The 12354-nt window shown below is 39.0% G+C and overlaps 1 long non-coding RNA gene across 2 annotated transcripts; it reads left to right on the top strand.

The window, feature by feature from the left end:
* Positions 1-1704: 1704 nt before the first annotated feature.
* LOC143441354 (uncharacterized) lies at positions 1705-7067 on the top strand. 2 transcript variants are annotated; one of them, XR_013108669.1, is made up of 3 exons: positions 1713-2323; positions 2735-2875; positions 3448-7067. It is a non-coding gene; the product is annotated as an uncharacterized LOC143441354 (long non-coding RNA). The 2 variants fall into 2 exon arrangements; XR_013108668.1 differs by having other exon boundaries at positions 1705-2323; positions 2735-7067.
* Positions 7068-12354: the final 5287 nt, after the last annotated feature.

Below are 12354 nucleotides of genomic sequence, written 5' to 3'. Positions count from 1 at the left end.
ATTTACTGAATGATTTAAAATTAATATGTAAATGGCAGTACAGACCAGTGACTTTCAACTCTTGGTGATTAATCTTGCCTACCGGAGATATTTGGCAGTGTCTAGAGTCACATTTTATTAACAGTATCTGTAAGTAGATAGAGAAACCAGCACCTAGTGGGCTGGGCCCATTGTAGGATAGAGACACTCTGCAATGTGGAGGTCATATTCTATTACAAAAAATTGTCTGCTCTAACATGTGAATAGTATGAAAATTAGGGATTAAACAATGTCACGGTTAATACAACAGTTAATACAAAGGTGCTACCAGAGGAAAGTAACAGGAGGAAGAGGACAATGGAAGCAAGTGACTGTGGGTTTGGAAGCAGCTTAAGGCTTGCAGCAAGGAATATGATTCATGAGCACAGTCACGGAGAGAGGGAGGCCAGTCTTTGCGGGCGGTGACGATGGCAGTGGTAGGAGACTAGCTCAAAGCTCCAGCTTGCGGAGCTGTTTGGCGGATTTGTGTACCCCTCCTCACCTAGTAACTGCCCTCTGCCCTCTTTACTCCTTCCTGTTGTTGGTGACATATTCATCATTAGTTTTGAAGGTTTTTTTTTTTCTTCCCACTCCCTCATCAATCTGAAGTTGTTGGTTTTTTTTTGTTTTTGTTTTTTTTTTTTTTTTTTAAAAAAAAAAAAAATTTTATCCAAACATGATAGGTTGTCTATGGGGCAAGAAAACTGAAACAACTACCATCAAATTTGTGGAAGGAGTCTGTGGAAGACATAGAAGTAAAGTGATTATAATAAAAATTCAGCCTTCTTGGTCTTTACTCTCAGAAACAGGGACACTGTATTCCAGCCATCTCTAGCACGTCTTTAATCACAGTTTATTTGTGTAATCATGTTTTCCCTCCCACATCTGAAATGCATCTGAACTTAAATTGTCATTAAAATCATGCTCAGTTCAACAAAGATGGGACCCACCTGTAAACAAGAAAATGTTTGATGTATTAACTGGTTTTGCAATTCATGACCTATCATTCTGATTAATAATCATACTTACTGTATCTATGGAAACAAAGAAAAAAATTACATCTGCCTTCAAGAAATGTACACAAAGACGAGAAATATTTTGCTCCTCTGAAGGGTCTACACAGATGTTGTCCTCCTTGTCAACCCTGTGCTATTATTCACTTTGCCAAGAGAAAAAGCAAAGCCATGTGGGTGGACATCTGAAGCCGTAAGGTTAAAATAATTAGATTGAAGATGTTTTAAGAAGAGACAGATGCTTTCATTAAATGAGAGTTCCACATCATTTTCTGAATAGGGAAACAAAAAGGCACATATTTAAATGATTTATAAGCTAAGCTCACAATTTGATTGATGAAGACAACCAATTTCTGCAGTTCTGTAAACACATTTTATAGACAATCTGGAAGAGAGGATACATCAGAAAATAATATTTAATGGAACAGAAAAGAGATCAGTAAAATACATTTCATAAAATAATACACCATTAATAATTGAAGAGATGTTATGTGGTTCATGTTTGTATAATGAATCTAGTTTATATCACAATTCCCAGCATGACGAGATTTCCCGGAAGGCAGCAGTTTTGAACAAGGGAGGAGTTGTTCCAAATATTCCAGAGTAGGTGGGATTTATACGAGAGCTAGAACCGAACAGTAATTTCTGTCATTTGCTCTTTGTTTCTCTTTCTTGCATGAGGTTTAAATATCATGATGCTCTTCTGGGGGTGGGTGTTTAAAAATTAGAATCTATTTCATACAGCTTTTCAAAGCAGGAAGTATAAGATTGTTTTTCTTTGCCATGTTTTTACTTGATTCTGTTTTTATTTTTACATTTTATTTTTTTAAGAACTGGGTCAGAACCATAATTCTCCCCTTACTACCTTTGGCCATAGGCCACATCTGTTTATGTAGTTAATGATGGAGCTTGATTGTCCTCCTATGCTCAGACAGATGAGGCACTGGCTCTCCTGGGGAAGAGAGGAAAGGTGATTAATTATCCAGGACGGCTATGCAGGCACCTCAGCCAGGCTCTCTGTTGTCAGGTGAGGCTTAACCACAAGTGCCAACAGGAGGCTGGCAAGAGACTCGCATCACCCTAGGTAGCAGATGGCCAGGGCAGAGCTTGCTCTGTCGAAGTCGGTGATTCTGTCTTCATCCATCCTCTCCAGTGGTCCGTTCAGGTGGTGAGCAGTGAGCGGAGTGAATTTCTATAGAACTGCTGGAGAAGAGGAAAAGCTGCCATGATACACATTACCCCTTACTGCTTGCTACACAATACCTCTTCCAGGACTCACAACAGGCCGACAGGTGGGTAGGGCTGTCTTCCACAGTAAATGGGAGGAACTTGAACCTCTGAGTTGAGCAAATTGTCCAAAGTCACAGGGGAAATTGGTGCTGGGGTAGGGATTCCACCTGAAGTGATTTTTGCCTCCAGCACCCCTGTGCTCTTCTCTGTAGCCCTTGACATTCTTTTAAAGGTATCTAGGGATGCTCTTCCAGCGACAATAGGAGCCGCATTGGGCAGCTTTCCAAGCTGCAGCACGTGATTCCTCTGTTTCTAATCAGACAGACGGAGGTTGAAGAATTTAATAAGATTCTACAATCGCTTAATGAGAATCTTGACCCGATTTTCTCATTAACTTCACATTCTACTTTGCATCTCAGCACTTTCTTTCTATGCATAAAATTAATTCCAACAATGTACTTCACTTTGTACAGGTGTTCTGTGCTCTGTGTAATAGGAAAGTTTAATTTTGTGATATGAAATGTTATAAAAGGAAGACAAAGACCTGCCACTAGTTGGGAAAACTGTAGATATGCCTACACTTCTGATTGGGGTCATAGCCCAATAAACCCATGGTAAGTTGAAAATATCATACATTAGAACTGCATTTGTGGCTAGACATGTAGCTCATGTATAGAAAACCTGTCTAGCATGTATGAGGCCCTGAGTTCAAGTCACAGTACTCCATCAACAGGGAATGGAGACTCATGCCTGTAATCCTAGCACTTACAAATGCAAACATGGGGATCAATCAGAAGTTCAAGGTTACCCTCAGCTACACAGCAAGCCAAACTGAACTACACTGGATTCTGTCTCAAAAAGTAACAGCAACAACAATAAAAGCGAATCTTTTTTACGTGAAATGTGCCTAGAATGTTCAGCCTACAGTTGGGCAAGATCATTATCTTGGGTTAAGTTCTTATTTATAAGAAGTGCTGAGTATGTTATATAATTTGTTAAATACTCAACTAAAAGTAAAAAGGACAACAGTTAGTATTATGCTTTCAGACAATAGATGGGGGAAATTCTAAGTTGAATCATTATAAATTGCAATTGTTTGAGCATCAGGAACATGTGACTGTCACTGTCACATCATATAATATCAAAGGCTTTAAGACCATCGTATTTCAATTCCTATTTGGAACAGAAAGACTGCACTCAACTTCCCCCAAAGAAAGGGCTACAGAATTTTTCAGGAGATGGGGTGAAGAGAATCCCAAGTCCCTTGTCTGCCAACTGGCTTTACCTGAATGAAGAGTAAATAACGTTGGATTTTCATGACATATGGGCAGTATTATATATAACCCAGAGCAAGGTACTCAGGGTGATTGCATCTCGTGGAATGTTGCTTGAGCAAGACATTGTTCTACCATCTGAGGATGAAGAAAGAAAACCCTGATGTTTGAAACAAACATTCAACCAGATATCTACAGCCTCTGTAAGAATTCCAAGTGGTCAGTTCGCATGCATTTTTCTTGTAATTTCCTCAATAATTGAATTTTGGATGCTATAGAGATTTCGCTGTTTTTCTTCAATTCTTATCAAATGTGTCATTGCTGAATCATACAGCATTATCTATTAAAAGAGGAACAGCTTCACTCCGAAAAAAAAATTTCCAGATCCTCTCAGGAATTTGCTCCTGGGGGGGGCTACAAGGAAGAGGGGCCAAGGCAAGCAGCTGCTTCTTTGTCTTTCTGTCTTGAGGTTCATTCCTTGTAACTATTCCCACTACCATGTTTCCCTAGAGTTATTAGAATTTGGCTAAAGCATGTAAAGCAATCTCTCTCTCTCTCTCTCTCTCTCTCTCTCTCTCTCTCTCTCTCTCTCTCTCTCTTTTGTTTTTTGTTTTTGTTTTTCGAGACAGGGTTTCTCTGTGTAGTCCTGGCTGTCCTGGAACTCACTTTGTAGACCAGGCTGGCCTCGAACTCAGAAATCCGCCTGCCTCTGCCTCCCAAGTGCTGGGATTAAAGGCGTGAGCCACCACCGCCCAGCAAAGCAACCTCTCTTTAATGCTTCTTCATTACATACACTACAGCCAGAGACTTTGAAAATTTAAGCAAATATGAGATTATAATGATATAGAAGTAAGTGCAAAACACTTGAAGCATAACTATGGTAACTGATGTATCAAGTCCCCTGGGCTGCTTTTTTTATACATGAGGCTTTCCCTGTCATTTCATTTATGTGTCTTCTTATATACCCTTGATCCCATTGGGTATGTGGGATCAAGGGTATGTAAGAAGGCTGGCTCCTTCCTGTGGCTATCGAACTTTCACCAGCAGAGAAAGATTGACAAGATCTAGAAGAGATGCAAGTAAATTTTACAACTAGAAGATCATTTTTGCAAGACATATAATTTATATGGAACAGTAAGAAAAAGGCAATCTTAAATATTCTTGGAATAAATTCAGTGAATATTTAATTATTCCAGGAAAGATGAAGAATGAAGTTACCGAAGTTGAAGGGTTCTGTTGAGCAGGTATCAAAGAATGTTTACAAAGGCTATTAGAAAGGAAATGCACTGTACTTTTGGCAATGCTTTTAGTATATACCTTATTACACATATACATTAACTTGACTTACTGTAGAATTGACTACATTGACATTGTCTTGTTTAAGAATATAGTCTTCCCATAGTTATTAAATGAACAATCCAGTGCCAGGCATGGGATATCTCCCTATTAATTACTGATGAGGGTTGTCCCAGAGAGCTCCAAGAATACACAGGTCATTGCCATTGGTTTTGATTGTTCTGCATACTGATGAATGGTAAGACATTATTGTTGAAGACACTAACACAATTTGCTTACAGGACAAAGAGAAATCAGTCTGGAATTGGCCAGAAAATTTCTCCCTTTAGACTTGCTTACACAGAAGTATATGCTAGGGGTTGGGGGAGAATAAACATCAGTTGTCTTACCTAGTGCTGGGCCCTGCATGCTACAATACCAACTTACCAGGTAGGATGTAGCCACTGGCATAATTATTATGGCAGTTATCTACTACTTTCTCAACATATTTGAGACCTGCTTCACTGGGGGAAATTCGCACCTGGTACTATGTATGGGTACATGGGTGGGGAAGTCAGAGGCTCTGGGGGGAAACATACTGTTGTTTTGCTAAATGGCCATTCAAATTGCCTTTAAGTATTTATATTATATGCATAGATCTGTGCTATTCTCGATCTTGGTCAAATTTTCTTTTCAGAGTTGATGGTGGTTAATATAGAATTTCAAAACTGATCTCTTTATCAACCTCCTCCTTCCCCTACATCTCAGTGAACATCTTGGAAGAAGGTGATGAAAACAGTGTAAGAGATGGAGGATGGGAGGTGGAGTTCTGTGAAATGCTGTCTTCTGGCCATAACACACTCATGGCACTCTTGAACTCAGTGTGTGGTTAAGCATGGATGAAGAAGGAGATCCTGATGGCAGCTATGGAAAGGAAAGTTAGTTGTTTTTTTTTTTTTTTTTTTTTTTTTTTTGCTATGGTCTTGGTATGTTCTCCATACCTGTGTACATATAAGCATCACTGGATGGATTCAGTAAGTTATAAAATAAAAAAAAAAGCATGAATTTAGGAGACATTTATTGGGAAGGGTCTAGAGAAAGTTGGAGAAGGAGGGAAATAGATATAAATGAAGTATATTGTATACATGTATGACATTTTCAAAGAATAAGAAAGAGCATAGCCTTAGCTCTAGATTATGGTAAAAATCTTTAAAAAGCTACTTATGGATTGACTTCAAAGTCTGTAACAAAGTCTTTGTTCTTCAAAGTTTCACGCACTATAGGGTTGGCCAATAATATAATGCCATTAAAGGGAGGTAGAGCTGTTAAGAGGTAGTTGATCTTACTGGGTTGTGGCTGAGTCAGACCTTTGAGAAGGAATCAATGAGAGTACCAAAGAGTGAGCTAGGTCTTAGGGGAGTGGATTATTTTCCAGAAAATTGATATGGCCCTATCTAGTCTCTCTCTCTCTCTCTCTCTCTCTCTCTCTCTCTCTCTCTCTCTCTTTCTCTCTCTGTCTCTCTCTCTCTGTCTCTCTTTCTGCTTTCAAAATAGGGGTTCTTTATGTAGTCCTGGCTTTTCTAGGACTCACTCTGTAAACCAGGCTTTCCTCAAACACACAAAGATCCACCTGCCTTTGCTTCCTGAATTCTGGTATTAAAGGCATTTGCCACACAGTCTGGCTTACTTTCTGCTCTTACAAGTGATCTCTGTTGTTTGCTTCTTGCATGTTCTACTGCCAGTATGCACCCCTCTGGTGATATTGGTGCTATATCATTTGAAGTTTCAAGCTAACTGACATGTAAGACATGGTGACATCTTTGTGATTAAAATGTGGAATCCTTTCTCCTCAGTTCTTCAGAATGTGCCTGTGTTTGGAAGTTAGCTTTTCAAGGAGGTAATTAGGTTAAAATGGGTTCACTAAGCTGTTGTTTAACATCACAGTGTCATTACAAAAAAGGGGAAATTTAGAAGAAGACAACAAGATGGAGAAGATACTGTGAGAACACAAGAAGAAGTGGCCTACAAGCTAAAGAGAAAGAGAGAGATTTCAGAAGAAAACCCAACCTTGATGATAGATTTCTGACCTCTAGGGTTGTGAGAAACTAAAGTAGCTTGCGGTAATTCACTATGGGAGCTCCAAACAAAGAGGTAACTGACAAAAACATTGAATCTAGAACTCAATAATCTTTAAGAGGTGAATCATATTTTTTAAATAGAATAAAGCTTATTAAAATCTTCTGTCATTTGTAAAATACTTTACATCAAGTTTTCATTTGGAGATGACTAAGCATTTGAAGTGTACTAGACTCCACCACAGCTGGCCTGGTAAGGATTATATTCTTCAAAAGATGCAAGGTGGGTTGTTTTCCTAGGGCTGCTGAACCACGTAACACTCTCAATGGCTTGAAGGGACTGAAACTTATGCAGAGTTCTGGAGTCTGGAGGTAGGAATCCAAGGCCCCTGCCATTCTTCCTTGCCTTTTTACCACTCCTGGGGAATTTTCTAGCATTTTCTCTCAGGTAGTCTCTAGCATTCTCTGGTTTGTATTAGCTGCTCAGCTCCAAACATGCTGCCACCATCACATGGCACCTCTCCCCAGTGTATCTCTTTCTCTTCACTTAGGATATCAGGCATATGGGATTAGGTCCCAGGATTCTCCAGGATGAATCTTAACAAATTACACCTGTGATGATCCTAGTCCCACATAAGGATATATTCCGAGTTTCTGTGGTTTGAAGCATCAAGATATCATTTTGTATGATATTCAAGCTATAAGAAAGGCTTTGAGCTTCCTTCTGATCTGGGCCTGACCACTGAGCAGATCCCAGGCAGCAGCTTTGCATCCAATTTTACAAAACCCAGAGGAACTGGGGCTTGCAGGAGCTCTAACCCGGGCAAGGAGACAGAAACACCCTCACCAAACAGGGAGTAACTGGGACCCACTGGGACCCAGGAATTCAATCCTGGCCCAGTGCACTTGTTCCTTCCTGTCTGCACCCAAGCACTAAGCAGACCTTGGGCCTCATCTCTAACCCCAGCAGTAACACCCACTCCAAACAGTTCTGACACAACTAAGATAACAGCTCCAGTCAGAGACAGCACAGGTAGCACTAAGGAGATCCAGATGGTGAAAGGCAAGTGCAAGAACATAAGCATCAGCAACCCAGGGTACTTGGCATCATTAGAACCTAGTTCTCTCACACAAGAAAGTCCTGAATTCTCCATATGACTAGGAAAGCAAGTTTCAGATTTAAAATCACTTCTAATGATAATGATAGAAGACTTTAAGAAGGACATAAATAACACTCTCAAAGAATTTGAGAAGAACACAGGCAAACAGGTAGCAGCCCTTAAAGAGGAAACACAAAAATCCCTTAAAGAATTATAAGAGAACACAACCAAACAGGTGAAGAAATTGAACAAAACATCCAGGACATAAAAATGGAAGTAGAAACAATATTGACACAACTGTCAAAGAAAATGCAAAATGCAAAAGTTCTTAACATAAAACATCCAGGAAATCCAGAATACAATGAGAAAACCAAACCTAAGGATAATAGGTATAGAAGAGAGTGAAGATTCCCAACTTAAAGGGCCAATAAATATCTTCAACAAAATTATAGAAGAAAACTTCTCTAATCTAAAGAATGAGATGCCCATAAACATACAAGAAGCCTATAGAATGCCAAATAGACTAGACCAAAAAAGAAATAACTCCTATCATATAATAATCAAAACACCAAGTGCACAAAACAAAGAAAAAATATAAAATGCAGTAAGGGAAGAAGGCCAAGTAAAATATAAAGGCAGACCTATCAGAATTATACCAGATTTCTCACCAGACACTATAAAAGTGAGAAGATCCTGGACAGATGTCATACAGACCCTAAGAGAACACAAATGCCAGCCCAGGCTACTATACCCAGGAAAACTCTCATTACCATAGATGGAGAAACCAAGATATTCCATGACAAAGCCAAAATTACACAATATCTTCCCACAAACCCAGCACAACAAAAGATAATAGTGGGAAAGCTCCAATACAAGGAGGGAAATTATACCCTAGAAACAGCAAGAAAGTAATCCTCTTCCAACAAATCCAAAAGAAGATAGCCACACAAACAATGCCACTGCTAGTAACAATGTGGAGAAAGAGGAACACTCCTCCATTGTTGGTAAGGTTGTAAGCTGGTACAACCACTATGGAAAGCTGTCTGGCGGTTTCTTAGAAAAATGAACATAGTGTTACCTGAGGACCCAGCTATACCACTCCTGGGCATATACCCAAAAGATGTTTCAACATACAACAGGGACACATGCTTCATTATGTTCATAGCAACCTTATGTATAATAGCCAGAAACTGGAGAATCCAAATATCCTTTAACAGAGGAATGGATACAAAAAATATGGTACATTTATACAATGAAGTACTACTCAGCTATTAAAAACAACGAGTTTATGAAATTCTTAGGCAAATGTATGGAACTGGAAAATATCATCCTGAGTGAGGTAACCCAATGACAAAAGAACACACATAGTATGCACTCACTGATAAGTGGATATTAGCTCAAAAGCTCACCATGCCTAAGATACAATGCATAGACCACATGAAACTCAAGAAGAAGGAAGACCAAAGTGTGGGTGCTTTGGTCCTTCTTAGAAGGAATATCAAAATACTCAACCAGAGCTCCCAGGGTCAAAACCTCCAGCCTGAGAACACAAAGGAAGGGACTCATGGCTCCACCTGTATACGTAGTTGAGGGTGGCCTTGTCAGGCATCAGTGGAAGTGGAGGGCCTTGGTCCCTGAAAGTTTGGATTCCCTAGTGTTGGGCAATTCGAGAACAGGCAGGTCGGAACGTGAGGATGATGGGAGCACACCCTCATAGAGTTAGGAGGAGGGGGGATGGGATAAGGAGTATTGGGGGGAAATGGGAGAGGAGATAACATTGAAAGGAAAATAAATAAAATATCCAATTAAAAAAACAGATAATGGGTCTGGCAATTGTAGTTGAGCAGTTGAGACTTTTTGTCAACAATTTATTATGGAGATTTCATATAATCCTCAAGGACAAGGTATTGTGGAAGAGGATCGTAGAACTTTAAAAAGATTGGTTAGACATACTGTTGCTGAGACAAAGAATGATGCTGACCTGTAAGCTTGCAGAGTTCCCTGACAAGGGTGACTGGGGAGCTGTATTGGACATATGTTCCTGACCCACCCTTGCTTGACTATATCCCAGGTGGGACAAGCTGCCTTGCCTCAAGTTTTTAGACCTTGTGGGATAGAGAATCGAAAAGAGAAATTATGTCTCTTGTATTCTTATTAAAGGTGCCCAGCTATTAGGACTCAATCATGTACTGGTCTAGAAATCAATCCAATATGGGAAATAACAGTCTATTTTTGAAAGACTGGATCTGGACTTTGTCAAAGACATATTTGGAAGCTAGCTTTAGCTTACTATGATGTTAGAATAGCAAGAGATAATGTTGGGACAGGATCTGGATTTCAAATAAGGGTTAGTATATGTTTTAAGGATCTTTTAATTGTCAAGCTAAAATTGTTTTTTTTCTCTTCTACAGTATTTATTGTATGTTGCATTGACTGTAAAATTTCCCATTATGTTAGTGTGTTGAAACCTGGCATGTCTGTTATGGAGGTCTATCAACCAGTTTTTGTCTCACTGCCCTGAGTATTAGAAAACCTTGATTCTCTGAAAAAAGCTTGAAAGTGCTGGAAGAAGTGAGTTAGGCTTTAAGCAGAAGCAAGAGGGTAAAAGGCTTGATTATTGCTGGTACAACAGCTTTAATTCCATTAATTGCTAGCACCACTGCTTCTGCAATAGCTTTGACACAAGGAGTTAAGACAACTATTTTTGTTAACCATCTAGCAAAAAAAATGTTAGTAATGTATTGAGTATACAAAAGGATTTACATAGGCATCTGGAACAACAAATGGTACTCTACAACCCATTCAAACTATTTGAAAGAGGTTCAGGGTTCAAGAGTTAGGAATCATCCCAAGTGTCATGAAAAATATCATTGGAGTAGTGTTATTTTTGAAATTCACAATGATTGTCATTATAATTAGAAAAAAGTTTAAAGACACCTGTAGGATATTTGGCAAAATTCCTAACACCTCTCTGGGTGTGTTAACTTTCCATAATGGGATTATGAATTTAAAGAATGCTGTTCTGTTGACCTGTGATGCTGCAGATAATGCTGATAAAATTATCCATGGCCTGAGCTCAGTATTTCCATTTTGGTCAACCCTCAGGAATGGCATATATAGCTTGAACAGGCTAGCCCCTCTTGTCCTGGGAATACCTTTATTCCTGCCCATCATATTAAAGCTTATCTCCAATAACATCAACATGTTGGCAGCCAAAGTACATGGCTTCAGCCAGAAAATGGACCCCCAGACAGATTTACTAAGTTAACAGGCTGGCAAGCCATGGATAGGTAAGATTCTGCACAGACCCTTACCAACCTAAGACAGAAATGCATTGCTTTTGGTAATGCATATTTCATGACAGGTAAGGAAGGCATTCTTGTCAGAATAACCTAAGACAGGTTCAGTCTTGTTAACAAAATAAAAAATGGGAAGAGATGGAGAGCCTTTGGGGAGCTTGGCAAGTAGCTGACATGGGCCAAGGACAAGGAAATGGGCTGCTTGGCAGGAATATGACATTGGCCAAGGACAAGGAAGTAGGCTTCAAGCAGGAATCTGACATTAGACTAATACAAAGAAGTAATTTCAGGTAGCAGTCTAAATCATAGGTTACAACAAAGAAGTAATCTCAGGCAGGAATCCAAATATTAGGCCATAACAAAGAAGTAATTTCAGACAGGAGTCTAAATTTTAGACTAGAACAAGGAAGTAGGCTTCAGATATGACCTTGCACTAAGATAGGAAAGTAGGCTCAGATACTTTGGTCATCCTGATAAGCCTTTAGAAACAGTGATCACCGGAGTGTTCAAGTAACTGGATTTAATGCCTTGCTTTTTCTTTCCCATTTGTGTTTAATGTATTGCTTGTTCCTCAGCTATTTGCATCTATTGTATTGCTAGATCTTCAACCTAGAACTGACCTTATTACATGCATGTAATCAAAATGGTATAAAAGCATAAAGAAAGAGGGGGTATAGTATTGGGGATTCTAGGGAGGGGAAATGGGGAAAGGGGACGACATCTAGATTGTAAATAAATAAAATATCCAGTTAAAAAAAAGAAAGGCTTTGAGCCATAGTGGAAGAGAGAAGGAAATTCAAATGATCAGTTTATTTAATTTTAGATATCAAGGAGTAATTAATTGCTTGTTTTGAAGAACTTGATAGCTGGAATGGAAAGGAATTAGGTTCTGGATATATATAAAATTAGGTTCTGGAGATATATATATATATGTATATATATATATATATACATATATATATATATTTAATGTGTGTGTGTATATTATGCCACTTGTTATATTACTTTATTGAAGTAATGTAGATTTTGAAAGCTCATTTCTCCACTTTAACATGCCATGAGCTTGCTTC

This window comes from Arvicanthis niloticus, chromosome 2 (genome assembly GCF_011762505.2).
Source record: "Arvicanthis niloticus isolate mArvNil1 chromosome 2, mArvNil1.pat.X, whole genome shotgun sequence".
Lineage (NCBI taxonomy): Eukaryota > Metazoa > Chordata > Mammalia > Rodentia > Muridae > Arvicanthis > Arvicanthis niloticus.
Note: the sequence above shows the minus strand (reverse complement) of the source record. Positions and strands in the feature narration are given on the sequence as shown.